The 19,534-nt window shown below is 45.2% G+C and overlaps 1 protein-coding gene across 4 annotated transcripts in view; it reads left to right on the top strand.

Moving 5' to 3' along the window:
- Window positions 1-19,534, top strand: part of DISP1 (dispatched RND transporter family member 1) — a 140,715-nt gene that overhangs the window by 36,701 nt on the left and 84,480 nt on the right. For 2 of the 4 annotated variants that reach the window (XM_045816729.1, XM_045816702.1), the window contains exons 2-3: window positions 10,491-10,554; window positions 11,350-11,415. The gene's annotated coding sequence lies outside the window, so the exon portion shown is untranslated. Of the gene's footprint in view, window positions 1-1,264; window positions 1,317-10,490; window positions 10,555-11,349; window positions 11,430-19,534 lie in introns of all 4 variants that reach the window. The other 2 variants (XM_045816720.1, XM_045816711.1) reach the window with 2 other exon arrangements.

The raw sequence follows: 19,534 nt of genomic DNA, 5'->3' as shown, positions 1-19,534 counted from the left end.
TCCTCTAGTTCTGCGCCTAAAATCGTGTAATTAATTTGTATTTTTATAAGCTCAATTTAATGCACTTTAAAATTCAGGAATCTGTTCTATATATTATGTTCCACACCTGTGACAAGATGACTTTAACCGTTCACTTATAAAAGAGAAACACCTTGTCAGGGGCACCCCAGCTTTGAAGCCCGAGTTCTGGTTTTTGCTTGGCAGCCACGTGAAAAATACCAATTACCGAACCTGGGAGAAGAATGAAGGTACTTGTAAACCTGGTAGTCATACTAAAAATGCCCTCTAAATCAAAACCATACCGTGCTGCAGCAGACCAAATCTGTATAACATAAACCTTTCAAGATCAATGTCGCCAAAAAAATGCTCCGTGATTTGGGAAGGCAGCTTTAACAAAACCGTATTGTTAAAAATAGCAAACGTGAGAGACAGCTGGCGGCCAGCCTGACGGGCGGGTCATTCTGGGAAGCCGTGCCACGAAGCCCCTCAGTGTGTCATCCCAGCCGGCATCAGAGGCCTGTCACAGGCTTCTAGTACATTCTGATACTCTCTTAAGGCACAGGAAGTATTCTGACACGGGGAACTGTGGAATTTCCAGAAATTGAAAACATGCAGAAAAGCGCCCTTTCCTTCGGAATGAAAACCATACCCCGCGATGTCGTGTGTCCATGTATCTCAGCAAAGCTCGAAAGGTGACCGTGGCCACTTCAGGGCTCGATGAGAATGACTGAGATCCTGGTACTGCGCCTGTGAAGAAAGGTCATGCGTTCTGGGGGCACGCTCATTCTTAGAAAATTGTCTTCAGGAGGAAGTTTGGACAGGAGAGGTCAGGAGCCACCCCTCAGAGTCAGAAAGACAGGTTGGCTTTGGGACCCAACAGCAGGAATCCGTTTAAGTCCTAGCTCTGTCACTCCCTGTTCTGTGGGACAGTGGACTTCGTCTTTCTGTGTCTCCGTTTCTTAAGCCGTGAAATGTGTAAGATAGGCCTTATGCCTTTAAGATGTATAAACTTTAAGTAAGCACATGGGAAATGCTTGGATAATCATTCGCGCACGAGCAACACTTAGTAAATGCTGGCGGTCCAGGGCAGGGTGAGCCACTGTCTGCCTCTCAGGCACTCTCCCTCCATCTTGCTTTACTCCTCTGCTTGCTCTTAGTTTTTCCCCTTTCCTCTTCAGTTTCTGATCTTCCCACTTTCTTAATTCCACCGTCTCCCTTGTCCACGCCTTCTCTTGTAACTCTGTTTTCTCCCACTTTGCCCCAGGGTTTTATCCTTGAACATTTCCGGATTCCTCTTCGTTTGTTGGCCGGGCTCCGTGAGTATCTTTCCTCTTCCCTTCCTAGGCCTGTATCCCTGCCTCAGGGCCCAAGGTCAAGAACCACCGATCAATGGATGTGACTATCTCCTCCCCCTGGCCCCAAATGACTTGTGGAGCCCCTCGCCAGTTGGTTTTAGGGGACCTCTCTGTACGTGAGAAGGTGCCCACCACTCTGCTGTCTCCGGCCCGGGAGCCCTGGAGCTGTAATTCCCAGGAAACTCATCACCTGCTGCATTTCTGTGTCGTGCTTTAATGTTTGCGTGCAGCAGCTTTATTTTCCAAAACGTTAGTGGTTTTAGAGAAACAGCATTATGCATTCCATAGTTATTTCCCCTGTTTCAAATACTCATGACGGATGACCAGCTCAATTTAAAACAAAGTAGATATTTCTCATTTTAATTTCTTTTCCATTTCTGCATGATACACCCAAGCCAACTTGGAGACACAGCACTCAATACTTTAGAAACCAATTGTCTAGGGAGAAACCAGTGTGTTTGGAATGAGTTATAAATTCATTAGGAAAAAATTCCAGATTGACAGCATTTTGGGTTTCTTTTAAGCCTTTGAATAAGGCAGGCATGTCAGCGGATAACAAAGTAGTAATGTAGGATTTCGGTATATATTTTTTCTACTTGGCCAAAGACTCCAAGTTCTTAACTAAAATCGTCATTCACATGAATCATCATGACAACCTGAAGAATTTAAAACTCCTCCAGGAAAACAAGATCCCCAAGCCACGCATTCTTTGCACATCTTACCGTGTGCAAAAGTCGAGAGCAGAAAAACATTCCTTTGGAAAGAGCACTTCTTTCAACTCGGCGCTGATAATTCTGACCTCAGAAATAAAACTCCATTTTCAAGGGCCTGGATTCCACGGGGAAGGAATCAAACCAAATTAACGTGCACACGCCCCTTACTCCCCCCACACACTTAAAAAAATACTGATAATCCACCCTGGCCAGGTAGTTCCATGAGTTAGAGCATCGTCCTGATGCTCCAAGGTTGAGGGTTCGATCCCTGGTCAGGGCACATACAAGAACCAACCAATGAACATATCAATAAGTGGAACAGCAAATCAATGTTTCTCTTTCCAGCTCTGTGTCTAAAAGCAGTAAGTAAATGAATGCTGGTAACCAATCCTGGTTTACTTAGTGTGAGGAGCTTAACCAACACAGTGCCACACACATATTCACCAAAAGTAAAGAGAGTGCCCAGCACGTGCTAGACTCTAGGAGTACAAGAGTGAACATGGCATGTAAGGTCCTTGCCCTTGAGAAAAGCATGCAAATGTCCACACGTAAATATCTATGCACGCACGTATACATGCGTGTGCTATGTGTGTTCACATTCAAGTAGGGGCAGGTGCAGTACAGAAATGGATAGGACAGAGAGGGAGTAAATTGCCCTTTAGAGCGCCATCTGCAGTCATCCGGTGGAAAAAGAGTCCTCCACGAGTCTTGATTAATCCGTTTTCTGGGTTCTAACGACGAAGTCGCCGCAGGCCCTGATATGCGGCTGTTCCCAGAAGCAGCAGCTCCAGCCATCCCAGGATGCGCGCGCCCCGACTGGTGGGTGACCTGCGCGCTGGAAACGAGCCCGGGCGGATGGATGACCCTGCAGGAGACGCCCGCCGCAGCCCAGACGGGACGGAAGCGGGACGAACTCTGCTTTTCATGACCCTGTGCTCCCCTGACTCCACAAGGCGCAACCGGAGAAGTGGATGCCCCGGTCGGCGGCGCCCTGTCTCAGAGCTGAGCCTGAACTCCGCTCTCCAAGGGGCACTGTTTGGATTCCACCCATGCAGGCCGCCCCCTGCTGTATTCCGGCGATGAAATGGAGGGCCTTCATGGCTCGCTTTCAGCTGCTTAGAGATGCTTTTGCTTTTATTGCGTTGCTAGTTTGTTTTGTCAAGTTCGGTTAGTATTATGTCTACCCAGAAGACTGCTTGGAAACCTGAGGGTTAAGGAGATAAGTGGGGACACCCAGCTGCCTGCGATGAGCAGGGTTTGGGGGAACGGGGAGGGGAGGGCTTCTCTGCGCAGGAGCGATTCTGGTCGCTAGTTCCACATGAACCATTTTCACACTCGTCTAGGGACAGGGAACTTCATGGGGGGGGTCCCTTGGAGAGCCCTCAGGTGTGCTGTGGGTGTGGGTTTTACAAAGGAGGGGGCTCTCTGCCCACCCCACCCCCTTTCCCTGAACTAGGGAGCTGCTACTACTAGATACAAAGCGAAACAGAGAGCTTGGAAACAGGGACTGAATTCTCGCTACTGTGCCATGGAACGTTCCGGAGCGACACTGTGTGGGGACCAACCTGGAGGACAAGTGACCTACCTCCTCACCCGGGTTCCCCTGTTCTTTTCTGCTTCTCCGGTTCCTCCTCTGCCCTTCTCACACTTTCATGGGAAGGGAAATAGGGAAGAGAGCGGCAGCTCCTGAGGGCCACTCACTCTCGGGGACTTACGGCAGACCCCTTCGCAATGGCGGGTTGGTGCAGTTACTGTGCAAACGCCCTGAAGGTTATGCTCTTCAGTCTTCTAACCAGTGGAAAACTCCATTGTCCTCGTTAAGAAGATTATGGATGGAAGTAGCCAACACACTGAACTACTTAGAAAGCAACATATTTTAGCCAATAATGAGCCCTAACCTTTACAGGATTAGCACATGGAAATCGTTACTGTGTACCAGCAGACAGGTCCCTGTCACCCTGCTTCCTCAGTCAAGGACCAAAGTCTTCATTCTTCCAGGGCATTCTGATTCGGGCAGTTAATTTGGTTGCTAAGTGCTTTCCTGCCTGTTTGAGGAACATTTAGAGAAACGATTGCCTCCACTTTGTGGCGTGAAAGGCTTCCTCCCTTTTAGTTCAAAATGAATGCTTCTGCCCACCTTGGGGAGATATTTCCACTATTTCAAAGTTTGCGTGCTGTTAAGGGTCCCTTATTTTTTCAGCTCTGAAGGTATGCGACTTGAAGGCTTCCTACCTAATGGGACTGGAATTTTTCTCCAATTATAGGCGAGGCAAACTATCTTCTCCAGTTTCAGAAAAAGAATGCAGCTGCTTGCAAGGGGTCTAAACTAACAGGACATTTAATATTTTGAAAAATATGTCCTGGGGGGTGTAAGACTTTTCTGTTCAAAGAGATATTCAATTATTTCGCTTGGCAGCTCCAAGACGTGACTATTTTGAGCCCGCTCACCGTCATTTATTTTTTTTATTGAGTTCCAGTGGAAGAACGGAAAACTTTATTCTGACATGTGTAGCCCTTTATTAGATCTCACATGGAAACCCGGGGCTGCAGCCGGCCACACGTGCCTGTGATCTGCAGAGCCACATTCCCCTTTCGGCGGGTCAGGGTTTAATTTTCAAAATTCGCAGCGAATAGCAGAGCCGCAGCCCGAACCCCCTCCGCCCGGATTCCTTCCGGCCCACATGAAACTAATCGGTCCAGGCTGGCTGGCTGCCGCTCCTGAGTAACCCAGGTACGCGGCCGGTGACTGTTTTTAATTTTCCTGTTCAGAACTTAAAGGCCGCGTTTGCCTTTTTCCCATGAGAAGCCAGCGATAATGTGCCTGAAACTCCAGCCACCGGGATGAGCGAGCCGACGCCCGCTGACGTCACTGGGCTCTGCGTTGCGGCCAGAGAAGGCAGATTGGAGCCCGATGACAGACACCGTGCAGGGGAGGACAGGCGTGGGATAGGGGGCTGGGTGAGGGGAAGGGTGCTCGAGGGATCTGCCCCCACGTCTTTGAAGCTGGTGTCCCAGCCAGCAGCTATTTCCCACGCCCAGATAGCCTTTGGTGCCGCTGGCCACAGTTGGAGTGTTGAAGGGGGTGGACAATATGTTTTTATGTTCATCAGAGTTCTTGTTACCTGAATAATGGAACGAGACTGGGGTGTCCCCAAGGGTGGGGATCTGGGTTCCACGCCTCTTTGTCCCCATGACAAAAGAATAAACTCTTAACTGTGAACTGAGTGACTCCATTTATGAAGGGATGAGCTAGTCTGTTTTGTTTGTTTACGACTTTTAATAGTGACGTAGTTTCCAACTTAAAGAGGAGTTACAAAATCAGCACAAGGAAATTCGATATATATAATATATATTATATACACACACATATATATGGTTTACTGAAGTTTACCAGTTGCTTGCTAAGTTTTACATTTTTTCACGAGTGCATAATGGTTTTCTGTACCATCTGAGAATCAGTTGCCAACATTGTACCCATTTTACCCCTAAACACGTCAGTATCTACTTCCTAAGAAGGGCATTCTCTTATAATAAAATACAGCTGACTTATCAAAACCTGGAAATTCAGCTTTGATATAATACTGTTTCTAGTCCATATCTGTACAGATTTGTCCGTTGTCTCAATAGTACCTTCTAGAGCTCATTTTTTCTCAGTCCAGTGTCCAGTCCAAGGTCACACATTGCACTTACCTTTCCTGTCTAATTGTCCTCGTTTAATCTGGAATCGTTCTTCAGCCTTTCTTTTCCTTTTTGACCTTAACGTGTTTGGAAGAGTAGAGGTCAGTTACTTTGGAGAAGAGCCCTCAATTTGAGTTCATCTAATTATTAGACTGTTTGTCTAATGATCAGTTTGTCCCGATTCTATTGAGGTTCTGTGGTTTGGGAAGGAAGGCCGTGGGAGGGGAGCGGGGTCCTTCTCGGTGGGTGGTGCCCAGGAGACCAGTTTGCACAGATATTACTGTTTTTTTTTACTTGGTTAAATGATATCCACCAGGTTTCCCCACTATAAAATGATGGGTTTCCCTTTGCAATTAAAATGTAATTTGTGGGGAAATATGTTGAAACTGTAGATATCTCGGTTCTCATCAAACTCTCAGTCTGTGGTTGTAACATCCCTTTTCCCATTCTTCCACTTATTTGTTGGCCTTGTATTCCAAGGAGCAGCTTCCTTTTTAAAAAAAAAATCTTTGATTTTAATTTGTATTAGTTTGAACTCATAGATTCTTTCTTTATTCCAGGGGTTGTATTCCATTCTGTCATTGTTATTTTGATCCCTGAATTATTCTAGATTTGTCCTGCTAGCGTCCCTACAAACTGCTCCTGTTTTTTTTTATTGACATGTGTTCATCATTCTTTGAGAATTTCTTACTTTTCAGGTGTAATAAGATGTTCTAGGGGCTGCCCGGCCCCGGCCCTGGACTCAGCCTTGCTCTGAGGTACCCTGGTTCCTTCCAGTGGAGAACGGCACTTTGAACCAAGAGCTGGGTGCTCGGGGAGCTGGGTGCTGCCAGCACGTCATTGGTGCTAGAATCCCCCAGGTCTCCGGCCCCTCACACTGAGCGAGGAGATGCGTGTGTGTGTGTGCGCACACGCGCGTGTGTGTCTATACCTATGTCCAAATTAAAGTTCTGTATCTAAATTAAGAGGTTCATAGTAATTATTCCAGATGAAACCCAGCACCCCATGATTCAGTCCAGTCTTCCCCCATATTTATAACTCCCGCCTCCAACAGCGAACAACGTAGCTTTACGACACTGTTTCACGTCCCTAGTACCTTGTCCAAGCCTTGGCGTTAAGTGATACACACATGTGTTAAGGGTTGCAATGAATGAGTGAATTCAGTAGTCACGGTGTTATCCCGGTCCGTGTCCTCGCCGCTGAGGCCCATGCCAAGCACGAGTGAGCTGTTGAATAAACTCGGTTGAACAACTGGTTCTCTTCTCTCCAATATCTTTATTTTTTACTTCCCAACCACATGAAACATGACTCCATATGGGTACTCTTGTTTTTTGTTTTTTTTTTTTACTATTTAAAGCATGAATCCAGTTAACTTACTCAGTGACCACAGCCAGTCCTTTTTGCAATAAGAAAAAATTATAAATAAATAAAATTGCAAACTAAGAAAAATAGTTTCTTTGTTTTGTCCCCAAAAAGCCCTTGGACGTGGGCGGCCCTGCGGAACAGTTTTCGGGATTCCTAATGACAAAAACTGTGGCTTGCGGGGGTTGTCTGGCGCATTTTTCACTTTTGTCAGCTCTGGGAAAGTGAAATATGTTCTTCATCCGAATTCTCTTCCTATGCCCCTGCTGTCAAGGTCAGAAGTGTCTCCATTCACTGCTGCTTATTATTAAGCTGCTGTAAACAAGGAAGCTTGCAGATAACTTATGAACCAGCGACTAGAAATTTCTGATGACCTGAAGGCTCCTTGCCCAATTGTATTATTAACTTGGGGAGGAATCTGGGGAGAACAGTGGGGTTTCATTCACCTGCGCCCTCGGAGGTCAGAGGCTGACACTTCAGGGCAGCCAATTAGGGATGTTACTTCTTGAAGTGGATTTTTTTTCTTAAACCTCAGGAAATGGGATCTATTTTTTTCTCTCTGATGTAATTAAAACTCACAGCTTCTTGCTCATAAACTCTCAGTTTATCCCCAGAAACTGGCTTAAAACGACTATATTTTTGCTTTTTTATTTATCTAAAGAATGATAAATATGGTATATGCATTGTAACTTCTAATGCAGAAATCAAAGAAACAAGGTCTTTACTACACATAACACAAAGCCTTAAGTTCGGTAAGACTTTCCACAAAATGGGCTTGGAATTCATTTTTGTTTTAAAGACGTTTTCCTTCAACGTGGCTTCTTTAACCCCCTATGGAAACACTGAGTTTAAATTTTGCCCCGTGCTGATAAGGGGAGTGCCAGGAGTCCGCATCTTTTAAAACAAATGGAAAACTCAAGACATTGGAAGCCCTTCAGTCTTGAAAGCCCTTCCTGTTTAAAGGAAAATACTAAGTGCCACTTTACATAAAGTCGTCTTCTTTTCCGTGACTACATTTTTGAGAGCAAAGTTCTATGGCTTCATATCATTTATGTATAGACGTATAGAGCTAAAGTCCCCCAAATTGTCGCTTAAAACATACTTTGGGAGTGGCGGTGGTGTCCTGTCAGGTTCCCAGCTGTCCAGTTGGTTTTATTGCTCCAGCATCAGCCTGGCATTGCTGAGTTCTCTCTCTCTCTCTCTCTCTCTCTCTCACACACACACACACACACACACACACACACACACACAATTAGCTGGTAGAGGCAGGTAGGTAGGTATAGTGCCAAATTTCCAAAAATGTCTCTGTACTTTTAGCCAAGGTGATATTTTTGTTTTGTTTGAATTTTCCTTAAGGGCCCCCTGTTCAGTTTTATAACTGGGCATCTTCCTTGAGGAGAACATCTCAGGAACATACCCACATGATGCGTAGTCATCCTTCATGGGTATGCGTGTTTATATATGCTGTGTGTACGTGCAGTTGAATGAGCGTGGAGGAATAAGTAGGTGCTCACTTAATTTTCTCATGGAGTGGGATTTAGAAGAATTATTAACTCTTTGTTTATCACTCTATTATCTAATTTGTTACAGGAAGCATCTATCACTTTTGTTATGAAAGAGATCTAATAAACAAATTCAAATGAATCTGTAGCTTTGTGTATTTACGGTTTTTTTTTAAGAAGCTCAGAACAGTGAAGTCATAGAATTTTTCACAGAAGAAAAATACAGATCATCTGGCTACTACTGACTGGCTCAACCCTGGTAGTTTCTAATACTTTTAATTTGTTCAGTGATCAACACTGATACAGAAAGGAACATCTTGAAGATAATTTTTAGATGTGCTTTCCTGAAGATCAAACTTATCAAATGCTCATATTCTTCATGCACATTATGCTATGCATTCTTCATCTCATTTTATTTCAGAAATCTTCTGCAGTTGGCAATAAATTGACTGAAGTAGTACAATCACCAGTGAAAGATGGATGTTGTTTCCATGTGAAACCAAGGCTAATAAATTCCCACCCTGCCTTTGATTGCATTAAGACTCAAACCTTCCTTGGCCAAGAAATGAACTGCTTAATGTAATTACAGTTTTCTTTTAAAAAGGGAACGAAATCAATTCTGTGCATTTTGTGAATTTTCATACATTCTGGGGCTCAGAGCCTTCAGTAACGACAAAGAAGAGTAAATGTCCTTGTATTTTTCCAACATTAGAGGTGTCTCAGGCCCTGCGCGGCTGTTTGTTTGCTCTCAATCACAGGTACTAATAAAAGAAAAATATTTTTGAATGTAAATATTTACTGGGAGTTTCTTAATCACAGGTTTCACAGAGCACGAACAAAGCAGTGCTTCACATAAAATATGAAAACGAGTCAATGTAAAAACACAAGAAAAATGCCAACAAGAAGTTGAGTGTGTTTGGGATTGAGGAAACAAAATAACTAGCCTTTTTCTTAGTGAAGGCCTTTGTGCTCTTCCAGCAAGCTTTTATTTTTTTTCATTAAAGTAGCACCAAATTAGTATCTTTAAAAGACCGTGAGATTGTAACCAAGTGTTACATTTTAACAAGGGAATGCTTTCTCTCTGAGGAGCTGCAAAGCTTGTGGAAACCGTGACCATCTGATCTAAGAACTCACGATAATTTTAAGGATTAGTTGATTCAGACTACAAAAGAACAACCTAAATTATACGTGAAGAAACATCCGTTAGGAAAAGTAGAGGGAGCTTATCTTCTCCTGGATCTTCCTTACATTATGAGAGATGTAACTTACAGGCAACTAAATTTGCATGGTAGCTTTTCAGATGAAACTGTTCAAGTTGACTCTTTATGAAGAATTCTGACCATGTCTTATACCTACTATTATTATGGCTCTAAGTAAGAATTAGATGATTGTCAGGTGAAAGGAAATCATTACTGCAGTTTACTAATTTGAGGAGTGGGGAAAGTGAAGATGGAAAATAAGAGAGCATTTTGGGCTTATAATGGTATGGAGTGGTGGGTCTTTTAGCTTGGGCCTTACATTCATGGAGGGCCTTCCATTTAAATTTTTTAAAAGATTTTATTTATTATTTTATTTTTAGAGAGGGAAAGGAGGGAGATAGAGATAGAGATAAACATCAATGAGTGGTTGCTGGGGGTCATGGCCTGCAACCCAGGCATGTGCCCTGACTGGGAATCGAACCTGTGACACTTTGTTTCGCAGCCCGCGCTCAATCCACTGAGTTACGCCATCCAGGGCTTTAAATTCTTTATATTATCCCCAATTAAGGTTGTCTATACAGTTGTATGGGTTTGTCATCACCTCTCTTAAAAAACACTAAACTATAAAATATATTATAAATTATTTTAACTATTTTGACTTTTTTTTTGTTCTTTTCCTAGGAGCACAAAAGAATGGAAATGGCTGGATCATCTCCTCACCTCTTTGAGGGGCAGACTATTTTAGGTAGGAAATAGCATCGGAAAACCTTCACTATAGACACCTGCTCTAATGCACTAAAAGAGATTTGGATTTCGCTCCCGCATTTTTAAGATAGGTGCAGGATTCTCAAGTTTCTCCTTTTCTTATCTGTCACTTTTTTTCTCCAGCCCGAGAGAAAGAAGCTGGCTGTTGTTAGAATGTATTTCCCTGTTTGTGCACACCTTGCTGACATAAAACGCAGTGGTTCGAACTGGAGGCAGTTGGTCTCCCAGGGGACATTTTTTTGCAATGTCTGGAGACGGTTTTGTTCTCACAGCTCAGGTGGGAGGGGGGTTCATGGCTACTAGTGAGTAGAGGCTGGAGGTGTCCTGGGTGTCCTGCCATACCCAGGACATTGGCTCCCACAAGGAGGAGGTCCATGGTCCCAGATGCCCACGGTGCCAAGACTGAGAAAAGGCGATGTAAGGTAGTCTCAGGATTGCTAGCCTGTGCCCTGCGACTAGCAGATGTACCAACGCAGATTTGATATTTGTGTGCGGGTTTCCCTTCAGCCTCATGGTGTTCAATCAAAGCACTGCCTTCCCACGTTTATTGGGTTAGTTCTATCCTTCCCAACCCCTTCCACACGCTTATGTCATTTATAATTCAGTCAGCATCATCTGTTACTGTTTCTGTTCAGGGTGGGGTTCTGTTGGTTTGTTGTGAGTGTGTGACACGCGACTCTAAGGGTCAGAACAGTGCAAAAAGGGGCCCTGGGAGAAGTGGGAATCCTTTTTTTGAAAGTTCTCCCGATGACTCTGACGTTCACCTGCTTTCCAGACCCGCTGGCCTAGCTCGTGGGCTTCGGAGTCGGACCCGAGTTTCAATCCGGTTTCTTCGTCTCAGGTACGGAGCGTTGGGTAAGTCCCTTTCCCTCTCGCACCCCCCGGACTTCTGCCTCCAGGGGCTGTTGTTGTGAGGAGGGGCAGGTGCACACGTGGAGTTTACCTCCGTGCCAGCCGGAAGGGGCCCCCGGCGAGGGCTGTTTCCATTCCCCCAGATACCCACGTGGCCGCCGGTCACCATGCGGCTGCGAGGTGCCGAGGCACTTTCCTCGCTTGGTTCGTGCGTGTGAGAAGTTCTCATTTCAGGGGGCTCGCAGTGGTCTCGCAGGAAACACAGCGACCACTTGTTACATCGATCTGCAACGTAAGAGGTTAAGATAAGAAAGGCTCACGGTTTTTGCGGAAGCCTTTCCCTAGAAAGCCTCACTAATGCAGACTATGTGAGCATCTCTCGGGTGGACTTTCATGGTAAAAGTATGTGGAGAGGAACAGATAGCACCACGTCTCTGGTTCTCTCGGATATGAGTCCTTTCAGGCTTCTGAAAATGAACGGGCACGAGACCACCTGAGGCTGGATTCGCCAGCCGCGAGGCGCTCGCTGCTGCAGACAGGCGCTCCGCGTGCTTGGGTGCTGGACGTTTGAGCGGCGCTGCTGCCTCCGTGCGTGTTCAGAACGGCGTCTCTCACTTCTGTGTGTGTGCACGCCGTCGGTGCCGGGAGGGGTCTCATTCAAAAGCAGATTCCCAGTCAGTGGGGCCGGAGCGGGGCCCGAGAACCTGCATTTCTAACGAGCTCCCGGCAGGTGCGGCTGGCCGTGGGTCTCACGTGAGTAACAAGGGGATTATCGGCCTGGCTTTGAAATCGTACTTTCTGGCCTCGAATTCCAGTGTTTCAGCTTCTTAGGGATGAGCCTGTTATCGGTGACTCAGTTCACTCCGTGTGCACCTGGGGCCTTGAGTTATTCGCTGCTGACGTCACCCCTTCATAGCATTTGGACATTTTAAATGGATACTCAGTAGGAGAAGACAGACCTCTAACAACTAATGGGCAAAATCAAGAAACAGGTGCCGTGAGAACGCAGTTAAAGATGACGCGTCTCGTGTGCGTTCTGCATGTCGTTTGTGAGCGTTTCCTCCCAAGCACCAGGTGCCTCGGTGACCTGCACGGAGACCCGGGCTTGCAGGTCCCTTTGTCCCAAAAGGTTAGATCAACATCTAGAGAAAAACACGTCTAATAACACTGTTCTCACTCTATTAGTACATTAGTAGTTAATAGTTTTAGCGAAATAATTTTTGAACCATTAACACATCAGTAGAATGCTTACTTTCATGCATTATTTATTTCATGTGTCTTTTATGATTTCTACTTTGTGTTTGCATGTACCTAGTGTCTTGGTGTAGAAAGACATTTCTATAATTTACACTCCAAAATGGGGGTGACAAAATGGGGCTGAGGACGACTTTGGCCCGGAGGGCAGGACCAAAAAGCTGCGAGTCCACTGCTGTTCAGCACAGAAAAGATGGCTTTTTTTCTGAAAAGTCACTGAGGGCCGATGTGAACAGCTCTGGGGAGGAAGGCCTTTCAGGGTTATCCCTCCAACTCAGATCGGGGGGCTGATTCCCAGATCCCTTTTCTGTCCCTGCGCTGCGTTTTTCTGACGTGGAGGACAAAGAGCAAGGCCGTGGGGGACCTGAATTGGGGGTGCCCAGGGGGCCAAGGAGACCGGAGGCGGAGCTGCGGTCTGAGGTTTATTAGGTGGCATGCCCGATGTCTGCTGTTAGATTCAGGTGTGCACGCACTCAAAACTGTGTACTGAGCGGCCTGCTCTGCACGTTAAAATGACATTGGAGAAGCCAACGGAGCACCCAACCTTATTTGCAGACGAAGCTCCAGAGACCTTACCGAGGTTTCGATTGCTCTGGTGGATAATACCTGCATTTCTTCCTTTCGGGGGGATTAGCTGAGCACAGGAGATAACTGAGTACCGTGGTGGCTGGCCGGGGGCCAGCCCTTTGAAGTCCCTCCCTGGCAGAGACTAACCCTGTCACTTCCAGCGGTAACGGGGAGCTGGCGTGGACTTTGAAGTCAGAACTGCTTTGAGAGAGCGTCTTAGCTGCGTTGCCTTTGAAGCAGTGGCTCAAGGCAGCCTTCGCTTACCTAGGGCCACTCATCTGACCTAGGAAGCCTAGAAAGAAAAGTCCTTTGCCAAAAGGGACTTGAAAATAGCTCCCAGTGATCTGAAACATTACGTCTACAGAGAGAGCTTCCAGAAAGATCAGTTGGCGTTAATCTGGTTTACCTAAAGGCAGAGGATTAGCTGTTCAAAAACGGTTCCTTATGGGAGTTTGCAGGTCGATGGAATGCATCTCTCTGAATTCTTTAGGCATGTTTAATGCAGACATTTCCGGGAAGGGCCAGCTTACTGCTAAATGCACGACTGTCCAAAACACAAAGTGTGTGCTCGAGAGATTTTTTAAAAGCCAGGTATAGAGGATTTGGAGTGGGGAGCAGAGAGTCCAGAGGCTGAGGGATTGGTTTCGGACACAGCACGCTATCAGATTTCTTCCGCGATGTCAGGTCAGTGGGGATCTGGAAGCAGAAGGCTGGTGTGTGTTAGCCCCGTCCCCCTTAAAGTGTTGCTTGTTAAGGCAGGCACATTTCTGAAATGTTTGCTTGCATACCTGAACTCCGAGCCCGTGTTTTCCTGGCTGCTCGTCGCCCTCTGGATTGGCCGTGATTCTGGTCACCGCCAGAGCGTCTGGGCGTTTCTCGGGCCGTTGACACTCAAGAAACCCGCCAGGGTGTCCTCTCGTCCCATTACTCTTAGATTCATGGATTTCCGTTAAATTCATTGTTCGTTTCACGCGTACCAGCTTCCTGAACTAGGTCATTATTTACAAATATCATTGTTTTAAAGTTTAACCTTGTTTTACTTGTTGATTCCATTTTTTTTAAACTAAGCCAAAAAAAACCTCTCATGTCACACCCCCGGCTTCTGGCAACCACAGATCTGTTCTCTGTGTCTATTAGCTTGGTTTATTTATTTGGCTTTTTAGATTCGCCTACAGGAGAGATCACATGGTATTTGTCTTTCTCTGTCTGACTGACTTCGCTTAGTGTCACGCCTCCAGGGTCCATCTGTGCCGTCCCAGATGATGGGATCCCGTTCTTTTTTTAAAATTTTTTAAAAGATTTTATTTATTTATTTTTAGAGAGGGACAGGAGGGAGAAAGAGAGAGAGAGAAACATCAATGTGCGGTTGCTGGGGGTCATGGCCTGCAACCCCGGCATGTGCCCTGACTGGGAATTGAACCTGTGACACTTTGGTTCGCAGCCCGTGCTCAATCCACTGAGCTACGCCAGCCAAGAAATCCTGTTCTTTTTTACGGCTGAATAGCGTTCTGTTGTATGAGTGTGTGTGTGTGTGTGTGTGTGTGTGTACACATGCCTCCCCACTTTCTTTGTCCAATCCACCCTGGATGGACATCTGGGTTGTTTCCATAACTGACCGTTGTGAACAGTGCTCCAGCCGACACGGGAGTGCATGCATCTTTTGCAGTTAACGTTCTCGTTTTCTTTGCCTACATACCCAGAAGTGCCGTTTCTGGGTCGTATGCTAGTTCAGGGATCAGTTTTTTGAGGAAGTATTTTGCACAGTGGCCGCACAGTTTACGTTCCCACTAGTAGTCCCAAGGCTTCCCCTTTCTTCCCATCCCCGGCAACACTTGTTATCTCTAGTCTCGTTGGGGAAGGCCATTCCGACAGGTGTGAGGTGCTGTCTCATTGTGGCTTTGATTTGCATTTCCCCGGTGAAGAGTGGTGGGGAGCATCTCTTCATGTGCCTGTTGGCCGTCTGCGTGTCTTCTTTGGAAAAATCAGATGCTCTGCCTGTTTTTCACCAGATTTTTTTGTGTGTGCTTGCTTTTGAGTCACATGATTTCTTTGTATGCTTTGGATATTAGCCCCTGGTCACACACAGGATTTACACACAGGAGTTGTTGCCTTTTCATCTTGTTGATGGTTTTCTTTGCTTTATTCTTTATAAATATCACATTAGTTTTGTTTTTAGTATCTTTATGTTCAAGATAATGATATCTTTAAGAGTAGAAAAAGAGAGCCTGTCCCCCTAGAGCAGGTTGGAGTGGGGTTAGAGGTCGTAACAGCAGGGCACTGGCTTGGCCGCCCCGTCCTCACGTGATTGTGTCGGTCACTAATCTGGGTCCCTAATCGTGGCTGCGGATCGGGGCTCGTGGGTCCTTGGCTACCAATCCCCGAAGCAATGACCGTGGAACTTTAAGAAGTTCACCACTTGGGGTGGATTTGCGAGGTAGCTCTGCCAGGATGTTAGGAGCAGGTTGGCATTTCATGAAGACCACGTCTAGGAGGCGGTAGCTTTACCGAGTCTCCCAGCAGTTCCGGCGAGGGCCTGTGTGGGCTCCCGCCTGTGTGGGCTCCTGCCACGCACTTCCACGTGCTGGCGTGCGGCGGGGACTGCGGCCCTCTGGGAACCTTTGATTTTAGACATACTGCTCACTCATAAGAAGCATCCCAAGTGAGACAGAGGCTGGCTACTCCCTGGGCCTGAATGAGAGGGAGCAAATTTATATTTATACACACACACACACACACACACACACACACTCATATATATACACACGCAGAGTGTATACTGAACAAATAGAAAAGACCTTCAGACTGTTGTGTGTGCTGGACAAGCCAGTCCTAGGAAGTAAAGAATTTCTAAAAGTAAACTTTTCAGTGGTATTTTTTAAAAGTTTTTTTATTTATTTTGAGAAAGAGGGGAATGGAAGGAGAAAGAGAGGAAGAGAAACATCAGCGTGCAGTCCCGTCTCTTGCACCCCCTACGGGGGACCTGGCCTGCAACCCAGGCGTGTGTCCTGACAGGGAATTGAACCCAGGAACCTTTGATTTGCAGGCTGGTGCTCAATCCACTGAGCACACCAGCCAGGGCTCAGTGGTATTTTTATTGAATGAAAAGAGTTAAAGTTCTGCTTTTGGTAAATCTTTGCTCTGGGGCTAGGCCATGCTGCGGGTGGGGCCGTATGAAAATGATAGAATTCCAATGTCCAACATAATGAGAGAGTCATCCTTAAATCTGAGCTGTCAGTGTTTTTACCAGAATGCGTTCTGATGACAGAATGAAAGCTACTGCGCGGTGGGGATGACAGGCAAAGCAGAGAGTGCTGGAATCCCCCTTGTTCTCTCCCTCAGACTGGGAGCGAGCACCCACATCTCCCTAAACATCAACAGTACTAACTTCTGTCAGAACCAGGGAAACTTCACGCTTCCTTTTTTAAATTATTTTTCTGACAACCTCATATTGAGTAGCTGATAATGTTCAGTTATCTGCGTTTTGTTTCCTACTTGAAAGACTTTCTACGAGATTTCTTAGCATATTTAGTTGTTTCTAACTTGCAACAATTAAGATACTTTTTTCTGAGAATCTAATTTTTAAAAAAATATATTTTGTGCTTTAGTGTAGGTTTTGTATTTCTGATTAGGATATATTTTGGGCAAGTGTGTTGGAATCTTTTCTGAAGTCAGGAATTTTGAAGTTAAGAATGAGGGAAGAAAATACCCTTAAAATCTAAGTAAGCTGGCATTAAATAAATTGATATTTAAGCCCTTGAACGCCAAGGTTGTGCCGGTGTCCAGTTACCTTGCACGTCTTATGTCTCGTCTGGCGAACTGATTGACCGTGATAGGGAATCTGTTTTCCCCAAATAAGGGCTGTTCTGCAGTCCCTGCGGAGCTCCTTCAGAGGTTTTCTGCTTCAAGGAGCCGACAGTGGCCCTTGGGATACTGTCTCATTTGTGATACTGTTTTGCTTCCAAAGGTAAACTTTTCCTTGGTTTGTCATTCTCCCCACGTGACTGTTTCTCTCCCGGCCATAGCCGTACATTATAACTATGTGCAATGCGGAGGCTTTGGGGCCGAGGCTATGAGAAACACAGGAAAAGGAAAATGCCCATCACATTGAAGACATAGGTTCATGGGTGCAAATAGTTTTTTAAAAAAACGTCTTAACGTAGCTCCTACTACATCAGCAATATGTAACATTCCAAGGAAGACACCCTTTCACCTTTGACGGTCTTGAGAGAAACTTTCTTCAAGACTTTTCCATTTTGCTGTTTCAGAGCAGAAACTTGAAGGAAGAATGTAATGGAAGGTTGTGTCTCTTGCCTGAAATCACCTGGGGATCAGCCGTAGCCGAGGGCTGTGCCGTGTGAGTTCTTTTGCTGGCAGAAGAGTTCACGGGGGGAGAGGAGGGGTGGGGTGGGGAGAGAAAGATGCCCATGAGAAGTGTTCCCGTGTCGAATGTGCGTTCTTTCTCCAGATCCCAAACGGTGGCAAAAGCAGGAAAACAGGGACAGTGAATTCAAGTTTAGCAACCCAGGAGCCCACTGACATCCAGCCCGAGTCCCGGGCAGGGAACGTTGACCAGAGTCACAGGTTACAATGGATATTTCTGGAAACTTCTATGTGAGTGTGTCAGGGAGAAAGTTTCACAGCCAGTCGTGCTGGTGGCTGTTGCCCTGTGAGCGTGCATTCCTTAGCCCTGTCTGCTGCTACGAGTGATTCACTTGTGCAAAAAAGAAAGGATTAATAAGGTTATTCACATAGGATACTTGGTAGGACTCCAGTAAGTGCTGTTTCAAGAAATAACAAGTTCTGACAGCAAAATAAATTCTTCAATTGGGGATTTGGACGTGGATTCTGTGTCATGTGCCTGGCCTCGCTAGGGGATCCACATGTTACATTATTTAGATACTGCCCACTGAAGGTCACGCGCGGTTTCACGTGTGCGCTGTTTGCTGCAGACCACAATTATGTGCGCACACTTCGATGGGAGAAGTGCAAGGAGGAGCTATGAGTGTGGCTGTGGGGTGCTCCCACATGAAATCAGAGACTGATCTGTGGAGTCTGAACTAACAGTAACATTGACTTTAATAGCCACACCAAACTCGGGTGAGCAAGTGATTGTCTTGGTCACAGAGGAAATGAGCGCAGATGAAGCAGAGTGTACCCAAATGTCCAACCCGCAGATCAGACTGTCTGTACGAAGCACATTTTTTCTATCCTGGAGTGCTTGTCATCAGCTAAAGGTGAAGACTCTTACTATTTTGTATGTCTTAACGTTTCGTTTAAAAATGGGTACTTTCAAGCCCTGGCTGGCGTAGCTCAGTGGATTGAGTGCAGGCTGCGAACCAAAGTGTCACAGGTTCGATTCCCAGTCAGGGTACATGCCTGGGTTGCAGGCCATGACCCCCAGCAACCGCACATTGATGTTTCTCTCTCTCTCTCTCTCCCTTCCCTCTCTAAAAAATAAATAAATAAAATCTTTTTAAAAAATGGGTACTTTCAGATAGCAAATATTGGTGGTATCAATCTTTCAGTTGCCAAATGATTTTTACTGTACATTTATGTTAATGTTCATTTCATGTTTTTTATTATAAGATGTCTGTATCAGGTACAGATCATTTTTATATGTTACTGAAATCGTAATGTATAATTTTTGTCACAGTATTTTGGTTGATAATAAATAGCAAGCCATGCCTTTATTATTAAACAACTTGTGTTACAGAAAGCCTCTGAAACTTTTAGTATGACCTTGTTATGAAAAAGTTATTCACTGTGTATATAATTATTGTCACTCATTATTTAAAAGCACAAACATTAGGTATTATTTAATACATAATGTATCCACCCATTTGTCAACGTTCATCGAATTGTATGTTGAAAATGTGTACATTTTACTGTGTGTAAATTATACTTAAATAAAGTTTAAAAATAAGAACATGATGAAATTTTTAAAAACATAATTAAAATCCTGTTAGCATCTAGTTTTGTATATTTTTTAAAAAACATTTCCCAGTTAATTTATGGGGCGTTGTCCTGTATTTCCAAGATGCTTTATTAAGCTTTATAGGAGGCAATTCAGCAAACCTGTCATGAATGATTTAATTTTGCACTTAATAGTCTGGTTAAATCCCGAAATAATGAGGCAGGCCCATTCCCTCTGGGAAACATTGTTTAACATCCACAGCTTTCACTTTTCATTCGAGTGATTTATATTTTTAAAATACGCACCAGCTTTATGATATTTACTTTTCTGTATTTTCAGAGGCTGAAGCACTTGGTGCCTTATTTCACCTACA

The sequence above is a fragment of the Phyllostomus hastatus genome, unplaced genomic scaffold (genome assembly GCF_019186645.2).
Source record: "Phyllostomus hastatus isolate PE091 unplaced genomic scaffold, TTU_PhHast_1.1 phas_contig_148, whole genome shotgun sequence".
Taxonomy (NCBI): Eukaryota; Metazoa; Chordata; class Mammalia; order Chiroptera; family Phyllostomidae; genus Phyllostomus; species Phyllostomus hastatus.
This window is presented reverse-complemented; position numbering and strand designations above follow the sequence as displayed.